This window comes from Rhinopithecus roxellana, chromosome 9, assembly GCF_007565055.1.
Source record: "Rhinopithecus roxellana isolate Shanxi Qingling chromosome 9, ASM756505v1, whole genome shotgun sequence".
Classification (NCBI taxonomy): Eukaryota; Metazoa; Chordata; class Mammalia; order Primates; family Cercopithecidae; genus Rhinopithecus; species Rhinopithecus roxellana.
In genome coordinates, this window is record NC_044557.1 from 131,839,846 (window position 1) to 131,852,381 (window position 12,536).

Here is a 12,536-nt window from a genome sequence, read left to right on the forward strand (position 1 = left end):
AAAGTGAGTGTTTCTATTTTAAGAGTAGCTGTCATAATTTCAGGACTTCTTTTGCTACCTTTGTCCATAGAAATGCAATGACTTCTAGGGCTTACATTTTCCCTGGGCATTTGTATAAAAGTACAAATGTGTGCTGCTATTATTCTGTTATTTATTTTGCCTTTTTGTCACTCCTCTACCTCTTTGGTGTGTCTGAATAGTATCCAGTTCCATTCTACCACTTTCTTCCTACTCTTAATCCAAATGATGTCATAACACAAGTTATTCATACAGAGTTTCTCCAGAAACTCATGCAACAATTCACAGGAATTATCCCATCGTTGACAATGAAAGAAAACATGAATATATGAACAATGTTGATAATTAGCAGAGACCCAAGTCGTTTTATTTTTATGTATTTATTTTTTTACGATGCATCTCACTCTGCTGCTCAGGCTGGAGTAAAGTGATGTGATCATGGCTCACATGATCCCTGCGAGCTCAATCTCTGTGAAGCTGCCTTGACCTCATGGGCTCAAGCAATCCTTTCACCTGAGCCCACTGAGTAGCTGGGACCACAGGTGGGCACCATCACACAAGGTTAATTTTTGCATTTTTATTAGAAATGAATTTTCACCACGTTGTCCAAGCTGGTCTTCAATTCCTGGGCTAAAGCAATCCGGCCACTTTGGCCTCCCAAAGTGCTGAGATTATGGGCATGAGTCACTGTGTCCCTGCCCACCCTCATCCCCCAAGTCACTTTAAAATCTAGACTTCATTTCATAAAGATGCAGTCCTAAGAAATATTACACATGCTCAAATGAAATTATTTAAATTCTGTTCTATAGAAAGTGGAATCCAATAAAAGAAATTGAAGGTAATAATATTCACTTGAATGTGTATGTATTTTTCTGAATTTAAAAGAAACAAAGCGTTGCAGCTCTTTTAGAATTGGTCTAGCAGGTCTTCTGGGTTTTTAGCCGGAAACCCTCCCCATGTGGAGAGAGGCTGAGAAACAATCAAAATACAAATTCTAAAACTCCCAATGATTAGAGATTTTTTTTTATTACTAGTTCAGTTTTGATGATATGTGAATGATTATTTCCTTGGGAAAAGCTAGCACTTGAAAACAATATCATCATCTGAAAACTTGCCTTTCCTTGATGCAATAAAATGAATTACTAATCAGTAATTCAAACAGTCTGTGGAAAGTTAATTTCAAAACAGAAACGATTTAAAAAATCTATAGTAAAGAGATTCATAGTTTCATCCCCTGAAATCCTGGCAATGTTCCTGGACCTATGCAAAACTTTCAGAACTATTAATAATGTTTAAAAAGTGGTTCTGGAACAAAAAAAGTTTAAATGCTACCCAGAAATACAAAACAGACCTTTTTTCTGTTCATCTTGCTTTTCATATTGTTTTATCTGATGCCAATTTTTGTATTATAAAATCTGTTTTACAGCATTACAGTATTTCTCACCTGTTCTTGTGTTTTAAGTCAAAATTTTATTAACTCCAATTATTGGCACTAGGGTTATCATTTAATGTTCTGTGTATCTGTACTTTCAAAGGTAGTTATAAGAAAGGTAAGAAATTGACAAGCGGGGAAAGGCACTGCAGGAAACTTTCCACTCATTCTTTAAAACACATCCCAAAGGTTATTGCCTATATAAAGTCTTCCCAGACTTCTCCACCCCTTCCAGAATACTAGCTGTATTCTCCTCAGAGTTCCTGTAATCCTCCCCAGGTGTCCTTCCCTTAATACAATGAACTCTGAGAATGGGCTCTTCTTATCTGCAACTGCAATGCATAGGACATTGATCATGACACAGCAAGTCTGTCAATCAATGCTTATTGAACAAGTTTCAACATTTGTTGAAAAAATAAATGAATAAAAAGATCTGCAACATACTGAGAATCTCTCCATATGCTTACAAAAAGTAGCAACCTAAGTCATCATTAATTAAACACTGAGTGGTCTGGTTAAATATCCAAGTCTAAGTGAATTAGAGAGATTAAAACAAAACAAAACTGATAAACCTAGTAAATACAATTTTCAAGTGAGCACATAGGCATACTTTTGTTATTCTCACATAAAGACATTTGCTTTGTGATCTTTTCTATTTCAAAGGTTTTATATTTGGGGAGTATGTAGTTATTGGTTAATACTTTCGGTTGCAAGTAACAGAAACTGTATGAAACAAGGTTAAGTTAAAAGGAGAAATATATTGTCTCACAAAAGGATGATGGAAGAGCTACACTTGGGCCTTAAACCAAATCAGAGTTCTCTCTCTCTTTCTGCATTTTCTATTTGGTTTCCTACTCTATTTCTCCAGATTTTTTTTTTTTTCCTTTTTGTACCCACCAGAAGGAGATCATGTCCATATGGCAATGTTGGTTTATACTCTAATATTTCTATCCCCAGAGATGAAAGATGTTATTTCTCACAAGCTCTAGATATAAAATTCTAGGAAGCATTTGTGCAGTCTAGCTTGAGTTCTGTGTCTACTTCTGAATCAGTCAGAGACAGTTGTTTCACCCTTGATTACATGCACACTTTTGAAATCAGGGGCAAAATTTGCTGATACAAAAAGAAGCAGCACACACTAGAGAGATACAGATGATGGTAAATACGAGGAGAGGAGTCATATTTTTCCTTTATTTACTTGTAAAGAACCTCTCAATAATTCCAACCTATGGTTCAACATATGCAAATTCATAAATATGATTCATCACATAAACAAAACTAAAACCAAAAACCATATGATCATCTCAATAGACACAGAATATGCTTTCAATAAAATTCAGCAGCCCTTCATGTTACAAATCTTCAGCAAACTAGGAGCCGAAGGAGCATTCCTCAAAGTAACAAGAGCTATCTATGACAACCCCACAGTCAACATCACACTTAACAGGCAAAAGCTAGAAGAATCCCCCTTGAAAATCAGAATAAGACAAGGATGCCCACACTCACCACTCCTATTCAACATAATACTGGAAGTCATAGCCAGAGCAACCAGGCAACAGAAAGAAATAAAAGGCATCCAAATAGGAAGGAAGTCAAACTATCCCTCTCTGCAGATGATGTGATTCTATGCCTCGAAATCCCCATAGCCTCTGCCCAAAGGCTCTTAGATCTGATAAGCAACTTAATCAGAATTTCAGGATGCAAAATCAGTATACAAAAATCAGTAGCATATCTCTACACCAATAATATCCAAGCTGAGAATCAAATAAAGAACACAATCCTATTAGTAAATAGCCACAAAAAGAATAAAATACCTAGGAATACAGCTAACCAGGGAGGTGAAAGATCTCTACAACGAGAATTATAAAACACTGCTCAAAGTAATCAGAGATGACACAAGCAAATGAAAAAAGCATTCCATGCTCGTAGATAGGAAGAATCAATATTGTTAAAATGGCCACACTGCCCAAAGCAATTTACAGGTTCAATGCTATTCCTATCAAACTACCAATGACATTTCTCACAAAATTAGAAAAAAACTAGTCTGAAATTTATATGGAAGCAAAAAAGAGCTCAAATAGCGAAAGCAAGTCTAAGCAAAAAGAAAAATACTGGAGACATCACACTACCCAACTTCATACTATACTACAAGGCTACAGAAACCAAAATAGTATGGTATTGGTACAAAAACAGATGCATAGACCAATTAAACAGGTTCGAGAACTCAGAAATAAGGCTATACACTTTTAATCATCTGATCTACAACAAAGTCAACAATAACAAGCAATGAGGAAAGTACTCCCTATTTAATAAATGGTACTGGGATAACTAGTTAGCCATAGGCAGAATATTGAAACCGGACTCCTTCCTTTCACCATATCAACTCAAGGTTGGTTAAAGACTTAAATGTAAAACCTAAAATTATAGAAATCCTGGACGATAACCTAGGAAATACCATTTGGGGCATTGGAACTGGCAAAGATTTCATGACAAAGACTCCAAAAACAATTGCAACAAAAAGAAAAATTGACAATGGGACCTAATTAAACTGAAGAGTTTCTGCACAGCAAAAGAAACTATCAACAGAATAAACATACAGCTTACAGATGGGAGAAAATATTTTCAAACTATGCATATAACAAAGGTTCAATTTCCAGAATCTATGAAGAACTGAAATTAACATGCAAAAAAAAAAAAAAACAAACAACTCATTAGAAAATGGGCAAAGGATATGAACAGACACTTCTCAAAAGGAGACATACACGCATCCAACAAGCATATGAAAAAATGCAACTGGGCAAGGTGGCTCACACCTGTAATCCCAGAACTTTGGGAGGCCAAGGTGTGTGGATCACGAGGTCAAGAGATTGAGACCATCCTGGCCAGCATGGTGAAACCCCATCTTTACTAAAAATACAAAAACTGGCTGGACATGGTGGTGTGTTCCTGTAGTCCCAGCTACTCAGGAGGCTAAGGCAGGAGAATCACTTGAACTCTAGAGGTGGAGGATACAGTGAGCCAAAGTTGCACCACTGCACTCCAGCCTGGTGACAGAGAGAGACTCGGTCTTGCCCCCCCCCCCCCCCAAAAAAAGCTCAACTTCACTAATCATTAGAGAAATGCAAAAACTACAATGAGATACCATCTTATACCAGTCAGAATGGCTAATATTAAAAAGTCAAAAAATAGTAGATGCTAGTTAGGTTGCAGAGAAAAGGAAATGCTTTTATGCTGCTCTTTGGAATGTAAATTAGTTCAGCCACTATGAAAAGCAGTTTGGATATTTCTCATAGAACTTAAAACAGAACTATCATTCGACCCAGCAATTTCATTACTGGGTATATACCCAAAGGAATATAAATTGTTCTACCATAAAAATGCATGCACGTGTATGTTAATTGTAGCACTATTCAAACTATTCACAACAGCAAAGACATAGAGCCAACCTAGATGCCAATCAATGGTGGACTGCATAAAGAAAATGTGGTACGTATACACCATGGAATACTATGCAGCCATAAAAATGAATGAAATCATGTCCTTTGAAGTAACATGAATGGAGCTGGAGGCCATTATCCTATGTGAATTAACCCAGGAATGGAAAGCCAAATACCATGTGTGCTCACTTATAAGGGAAGGCTAAACATTGAGTACACATGAACACAAAGAAGGGAACAACAGACACCAGGGCCTACTTAAGGGTGGAGGGTGGGAGGAGACTAAGGACTGAGAAATTACCTATTGGGTACTGTGCTCATTATCTGGGCTACAAAATAATCAAATAATCTATACACCAAACCACTGTGACACACAATTTACTCATGTAACAAACCCATACATGTACCCCCTAAACTTAAATTTAAATTTGGAAACAAAAATTCTAACCTAGTTAGAAAGAATTTGTTCAGTTCTTAACCAAGACGGCTAGTCAGTTCAACATACCAGTAGAGGACAACCATGGTGGTACAGACGGTTTCAAATGGAGATTGGTAAAGAAATAGCTCATGGAACAGAGGCACATGGAAAAGTACAAAGCTGAGTCACCAGAAGTAGGAAGCAGGGATTCTTTGCAGTCAAGGGTTCCTGTTCACAGGGAATGGTGATGTTTCCGGGATGCTGACTACCATAATCTCAGATACTAAGGCTATATGATAGGGAATATGGGCTGCCCAAAATATTGCTAACTAAAGGGTATCAAATAATTGATTTCTACACCATGTACTCTGAACTTAACCTGGTTTGTGACATAATGAAATCTTGTAATATAGAGAGAGGAAAAAAGTAAGTTATCAGCAAAAATGTTCTCAAGGCTTTGCCAAACTGATTGCTGTCACCGACAATAAGCAATAGGACCAAACTTTGAAACTAGATATACATAAAGATAAATATAGTATGTATTTAAGCATTTTGAACCAAATTTTCTGAATTTCAACTTTTCCAAAGTTTATGTTCTTTAAGAATAACCCAGTTTTTTTTTTTTAGACTCCAAGTCAGAATAGTATTTTATTTTGCAGAGCTGGCAGAATAGAGTGTACTAAGACTTTTCTACTTATTTTTAGTCAACTTCTGGAATAGTTTCTTCACATTTAAAAAGTCAGCTTTACTGTTGCTATCATACTGTGAAATCTTTTACTAAATCTTCCTACTTAACAGATTTCCTTAGTATGCCATTAGTAGGAATGATAAAATCTGAGCATAATTACATTCATTTTGGATTCTTTGCACAAAAGTGTTGACTGGTATATGGATAGTATTTAAAGCTAACAATTTTCTATGAAGAAAAGGTTGTTTTAAGAGAAATAAGAAGTCCTATGTAGCTCTTGTATGACCTATAAGAATCCACTTGAACATACAATCTATGTTATCAAAACCCAGGCATTAGAATGGTTGATCCCTTGTAATACCTCATTTACTTTTTTCTGTTTGCAATATTTAAAAAGTAAGCATAGGTCAGAAATAAACTAATTCTACTATCTCTAATATCTATGTTAATAGAATCTTAAGGAGATAATGCCATAACTTATATAAAGTTCTCTAATATTCGAAACACAAATTCACTTCAAATTGGCATCTTGTGTAAAAAAGACACTGACTTTCAGGTGAGTAGCTTTCCTTGCAACTCTGGCATCTACAGTTGGATTTACTTCTGTGGACAACATTTGTTCATTCATGACTTCATTCAACAAATATTCCTCACACAATTAGTAATTCCATAGAGTACATTATTCAAACCCCAAGGGCAACCCACTCCATAGTCTGTAATTTTCTTCTAAGACCTCAAAGCCATTGATTCGGTCATGATATTGATCTATTAACAACGAGTTTTTCATTTGTAAGTGTGAAAAATGACCAGATAGCACTGCTGGCCATGTTTGACCAATTTGTATAACTGGGATGGTAATAATTTAGTTCACTTTAATGTTATAAAAAGAAAACAGAATGTGTTAAAAGACTTGTAGTCATGAAGCGAGTAGCTCACAGTATCTGACATGAAGATAGGCTTTCTATATCCAAGATCACTCTTTCTGAAAACAGGCTGAATCACATCAAACAGAGAAAAGAGTAAACCTTTGGGTCCAGTACCATGTCACATTGTTTCTTTCCAGTTCATAAACTCCAAAGGACTCAGATAAATCAGGACAACAGTTAAACTCATCATTTCTTCATTAACTCAAATTCCAAGGTGAAATAGCTAGTCTAAGTACAGCACTGTTTAAAGGAAATATTTTTGTGAATTTCAACGAAGCTCTTGAAGACTACTGTCTTTGGGTCATTTGCTTTTTCTGTTTATTTGAATTTCAACATCTACAGACACTCCTGGCAAAATAGGCTATTTTCTTTTGAATTCTTAACTATGTCACTGATTAATTATTAAGATAGAATTACTTCTGAGGTTAAAACAGACCCTTGAGATTTGGTGGTTCACTGCATTCACTTCCTCTAAAATTCTAGTAGTTCATGCTTGTGAAATTTCCTTAACTTGACCTAAGTTACTTGATATGGAAAATAAACTACACTAATCTAATTATTTAAGCATCTCACTATTTCCCTATTTGGGCAACCTGGAAATCATGTCAGTTAACTTATTGAGGACTCTAGTACTGTGATTGGCAGAAGACCTAAGGAATTTAAACAGAACAAAACAAAGTGGAAAAGCCATATCAAATTAAAACTCAAAACAAATAAAAATACTGGTGATTCTAAAACATCCCTCCACTAAACACATTTGATATTTCAGGCTTGTATTTTATTTTTTCCACATGGATGAGAAATATGAAAATGAAATTTGCTACTTTTTCTTAATGTGCTTATTCTAATACAAGCCTCATAATACTAATGAGAAGCAGAATTTCAGGACTGGTGTCTTCTAGTTCACTTGCAGTGGTGTCATTTCTCACCACAAATCCTTTTTGAGGGAGGATAATATTAACAAGTCATTTAATAAAGCACTTGCAATCCCCATGCAATTGACAATTGTGAGACACTAGAGCAGCAGCTGATCTACTGATACTAAATAACTCCTTTAAATATGAAAAAGATATTATTTATTTTTTCTTACATCAAAAATGAAATCTAATCTAACTCCAAATATTTTAATGTGCCTTATAAAGATCTTTTCCTCAACAAATCTTATCTATACTCTTCTTGAAATAAATTGAAATCTTTTTCAAATATTTACTATGTATCAAATAAATCACTTGCCATTCCATCTATACCTAAAAGGCTGCGGTTTTATCATTTTATTTTTTCTGAGCATTCTATAAAACATATTATGTATCTGAACGACCATAAAATACTATTCTTGCAACATTGCCAATTTCAAAATACCCTGTTGAATAGTTTATCATTGGTGTTCTCCATTTCCTTTCTTGATCCTCTTTGAGAATCAGCCAAGCAAATGCTAGCTAAATTTATTTGCACTTATGTGTCTTACCCTGAACATTTCTTACTGAAAGGAAATCACGGGGCCAGAATGAATAAAACCCATTTTTTGGCTGAGGCTCTAATAGCATGGGGTAATATTAGATGAAAAATAGAGACTGAGGGAATGTAAACATTAATTTATTCATTTCAACTGACTTTCTTCCTATTAAGGTGCATTCTGTTAGATAGTTTTCCTCCTACTTACTAAATAGTTAAGCCCTGACATCATAAAGAAAATTGCAATTCACATCACTAAGGCTAATGTCACCCAAAGATAAGTTGCTATTTTAAATAATATGGAAACTGCATTGGGATGATTATTGTTATAATCCCTTTTATTTTTAACTGCTTTTGATGTGTTCCAGACTTCGAATATTCAGACAGAGGAATAATGGAAAAGTTATTTTTCCCCTTAAATCACACCTCCACACCGCAAACTACTATTCCTCCACTCTCACCCCTGAACTTTTTGAACAAAATTGATGGATCAAACTCTCCTTTTCTTGCCTGGAGAACAGTCCTGGACTGAGCTTCAGAAGATCTCAGATCACTGACATTCTTTCTAGAAGAGTACTCCAAGATATATTTCTAAGTAATACTCCTTCTCTTGTTGGGGGAAATTAGAGAAGATTTCTACCTGGTGCCATATCAACTCAAGGATAGAGTCAAATACCGAGAGGCTCTGTCATTTGTCTTTGGATTTCCTTCTGTTGAGTATTTATGCTGAGGCTCCACAGTAGGATCACATTTCTGTCACAGACCAGCAGTGGGAAACCAGGACTAGACCTACAACTCATACTTTCCAGCATGTTGTATCATCCTTTTAAATATTCAGCATTATTCCCCCCCAAAAAAATCTTAGTCAGGATTTCCAAATAACATCATTGTTCAATACAAAATGTACATATATTATTCTTCCAATGAATCTTTGTACAGGGCAAAAAGAAGCAATGGTCCACAATAGCCATTATTGACTGTTTAAAGAACTTACATTAGCTATTTTAGGGTAGACATATTAGAAATATATTATCTTGGTTTTTCTTCTTAGAATGTTTTGATTTCTCCTCATTCTGGAAGAGTATTTTCTCCGGATGTAGAAGTCTTAGCTGACAATGTTTCTCTTTTTGTACTTGAAAGATGTGTGCCACTTCCTTTTGGCCTCCATGGTTTTAAATGAGAAATCTGTTGTCTTGTGTTCTTTAATAGGTAACGTGTTGTTTCTCTCTGGATACTTTCAAGGTTTTTCTTTGTTTTTACATTTTGCAAATTTAATTATGACATATCTTGGCATAAATGTGTCTGATTTTATGCTATTTGAAGTTAGCTAAGTTTTCTGAAGTACAAATTTATGTTTTTTACCAAATTTGAGAACTTTTCAGTCATCATTTCATGGAATACTTTTTCAATAATATTCTTTTTTTTTAAATCTCCTTCTGGGCCTTTGATAATATGCATACTAGATCTTTTGGTACTGTTTCACAGGTTCTTGATATTCTGTTAATTTTTTCTCAGTCTATTTTCTCTCTATTGTTAAGAGTGGAAAAATTCTATAGATCTGTTTTCAATTTCACTGTTTTGATCCGTCATCTACATTCTATGATTAAGCCCATCCATCAGGTTGTATTATTATTATATTTTTTAGTTCTATAATTTCCATTTGGTTCTTTTTGTATAATTGCTGCTTCTCCACTCAGACTTTTTGTTTCTTAAATTTGTGTCAGGGAATTTGTCATTGTTACATAAAATATTTTTGTAATTACTGCTTTAAAATTCTTGTCACTTAATTTCAACATCTGATTCACTTGGGTGCTGGTGTCTGTTCATGGTCTTTTCTCACTCAAGTTGGAATTTTCCTGTGAGTTTCTTACTGTATACTGAACATTTTGGGTATTAGATTATGTAACTACAGATTCTATTCAGTCTTTTATTCAAGGCAATTGCCCTGTTGATGTGTAGTGTGAGTGTGAGAGTCAGATATACTTAGCTTTACCCCTTTGTTGCTTCAGAAGTGGGTTAGAAATTTAGCTCACCACTAGTTTCTGATCACACCAGTGGGAAGTGGAGTGCTAACTGATCCTGTGTCCCACCACCTTCTTCTGCCTCATTGATACTTGATGGAGATGGAGGCTCAGCTTCCCACCATGCCCTTCTGATACCATGGTGGGGGAAAGTGGAGTAGCAAGGCATTGTACCTCCTTATTCAGTCTTGTTGCTGCTGGATACACATAGGTGTTCAGCTCTCTCCTGCATCTGCTGACGCCAGGAATGTTAACTAGTCCTGACTTGCAACACATTTTCCAGTCTTCATGTTGAGTGGGGGTAGAGGTTCAGGTCCCTGCATAGAAAGACTCATATCACCCAATGGAGGAAAGAGTGCATCACTGCTTGTTTTCACAGGGTGGAGGGGTAAGGTGGAAGATTACTTCCTTGCTCATTCCCACTGGAACCATGGAGACTGAAGGAGGATTTTCTGTTAACGGTTGGATGTAGTTGGGCCAAAAATGTTTTCTGTTGATAGGTCACCTTTTCCTTACATCTTGGTGAGGAGGAATAGAAATCTTGTGTGTTGTTTTGAGTGTCTCCTGGCAGTTTGCAGTTGAAGGCTTCTGCAGTGTTCTGTCTAGGATATATAGGAGGCAATCACGAAAACTGAGGTGACTCACCACTGTGCTGCTCCTCAAGTCCTGAGGTCCCTAGGCAGTCTATTGTCTTTCCACTTTTCAGTGTCTTTCTATGCTTGTTTGTTGTAGTATATCTGGAGTTTTTATAATTTTTCAAGAGAGAACATGGGAGGAGTGAGGTCTACTCCATCTTGGCTGGAATCAAAAGTCCCACCGCAGATGTTTTTTACATATACACACACAAAAAAATTAGTGAAATCAATTCAATGCTAATAAGAAAACTTCATGTATTCTCATATTTTAATGTAGACCTTATTATGTGTAATTCGGGAACAAAAGGACAAAAATTTTACTAAGAAATTATTTCCTGTGCTATTTTGTAAATTTGTGGGCACACAAATCATTATTTATACCTGAAAAGTCTTTTGCCATTTCCAGCTCAGTGGTTCTTCCATAAATATGTTCTTTGTTTTTGTTGTGAATAAAGCGAGACCATACCATGAAATAAATATTTCAATCCTTACTATAATTTGCAAATTGTTTTATGATAAAAACAGAGTCTTTAAGCACCTCAGGGACCTGGGACAGGAGCAGCGGACCCTGGTGTACAATATATAAGAATAAGTGAGGTGAAGGAGATAGGATAGACTCTTTGAAGTTGAACTGGGATTGGTGGTATTGGTGTGAATTCACAATTTTTATTTTTATATGTATATATAGATAGATAGATAATTGGATATAGAAATAGATGCACAGGTGAGTAAATTTGTAAGTGTGTATGTGGGTATATGTGTGTGTATGTGTGTATGTGTGGAGGATGTTTCCTGGTTCTATCCTGTATTCTCTGAGAAAGACTAGAAAGCAATGACACTACGGTAGCAATGAGCATACTGAGAAGCCAGATGTTATTTTTTAAATATTATGTCCCCACAAAAGGAACCAGGGAGTCCTGGAGAAACAACTGATCTCAGAATCAGAGCCAAAAAAAAAAAAAAAAAAAATGTACAAGAACCTTGAACACCTTTTTGTGTGGAAAAAAATAGGAATTGCTTAAAGAATGATGGGGAAATATCAAGAAACCAGCTTAGGGATGCTTTTATTAGCCAAATCTAGAAAAAAATTAGCATTGAAAAAAGTATAATAGTAAAGGATTATAACCAATTGGAAAATAGGAATCTGTAAGTACATGCTGATCTGAGTGAATGAATGAGTAAGTGAAGGAAAAATCTTTATCTGAGGGTAGTATGCCAACTAATCAGAAATTATTGATTTTAAAAATGACTGGCTTTGGCTACCTCATGGTAACAACTGATTCAGACAAAAATTATCAAAATATACTCAAACCCTCCTGTGAATGTTTGATAGGGAGTAGAATAATTAAGTAGTTATAAAGTATCTTTTCATTAAATACTTATTAAAATATTTGAAATGCAAAAACATCATTAATTATTCTTTTTTTTTTTTTTTTTTTTTTTGAGACGGAGTCTCGCTCTGTCACCCGGGCTGGAGTGCAGTGGCCAGATCTCAGCTCACTGCAAGCT

At 35.4% G+C, this 12,536-nt stretch overlaps 1 non-coding gene across 1 annotated transcript; it reads left to right on the plus strand.

Moving 5' to 3' along the window:
- The first annotated feature begins 908 nt into the window (after nucleotides 1-908).
- Nucleotides 909-971, plus strand: LOC115899791. The gene has a single exon (XR_004059395.1). It is a non-coding gene; the product is annotated as a U7 small nuclear RNA (small nuclear RNA).
- The last annotated feature ends 11,565 nt before the right edge of the window (nucleotides 972-12,536 follow it).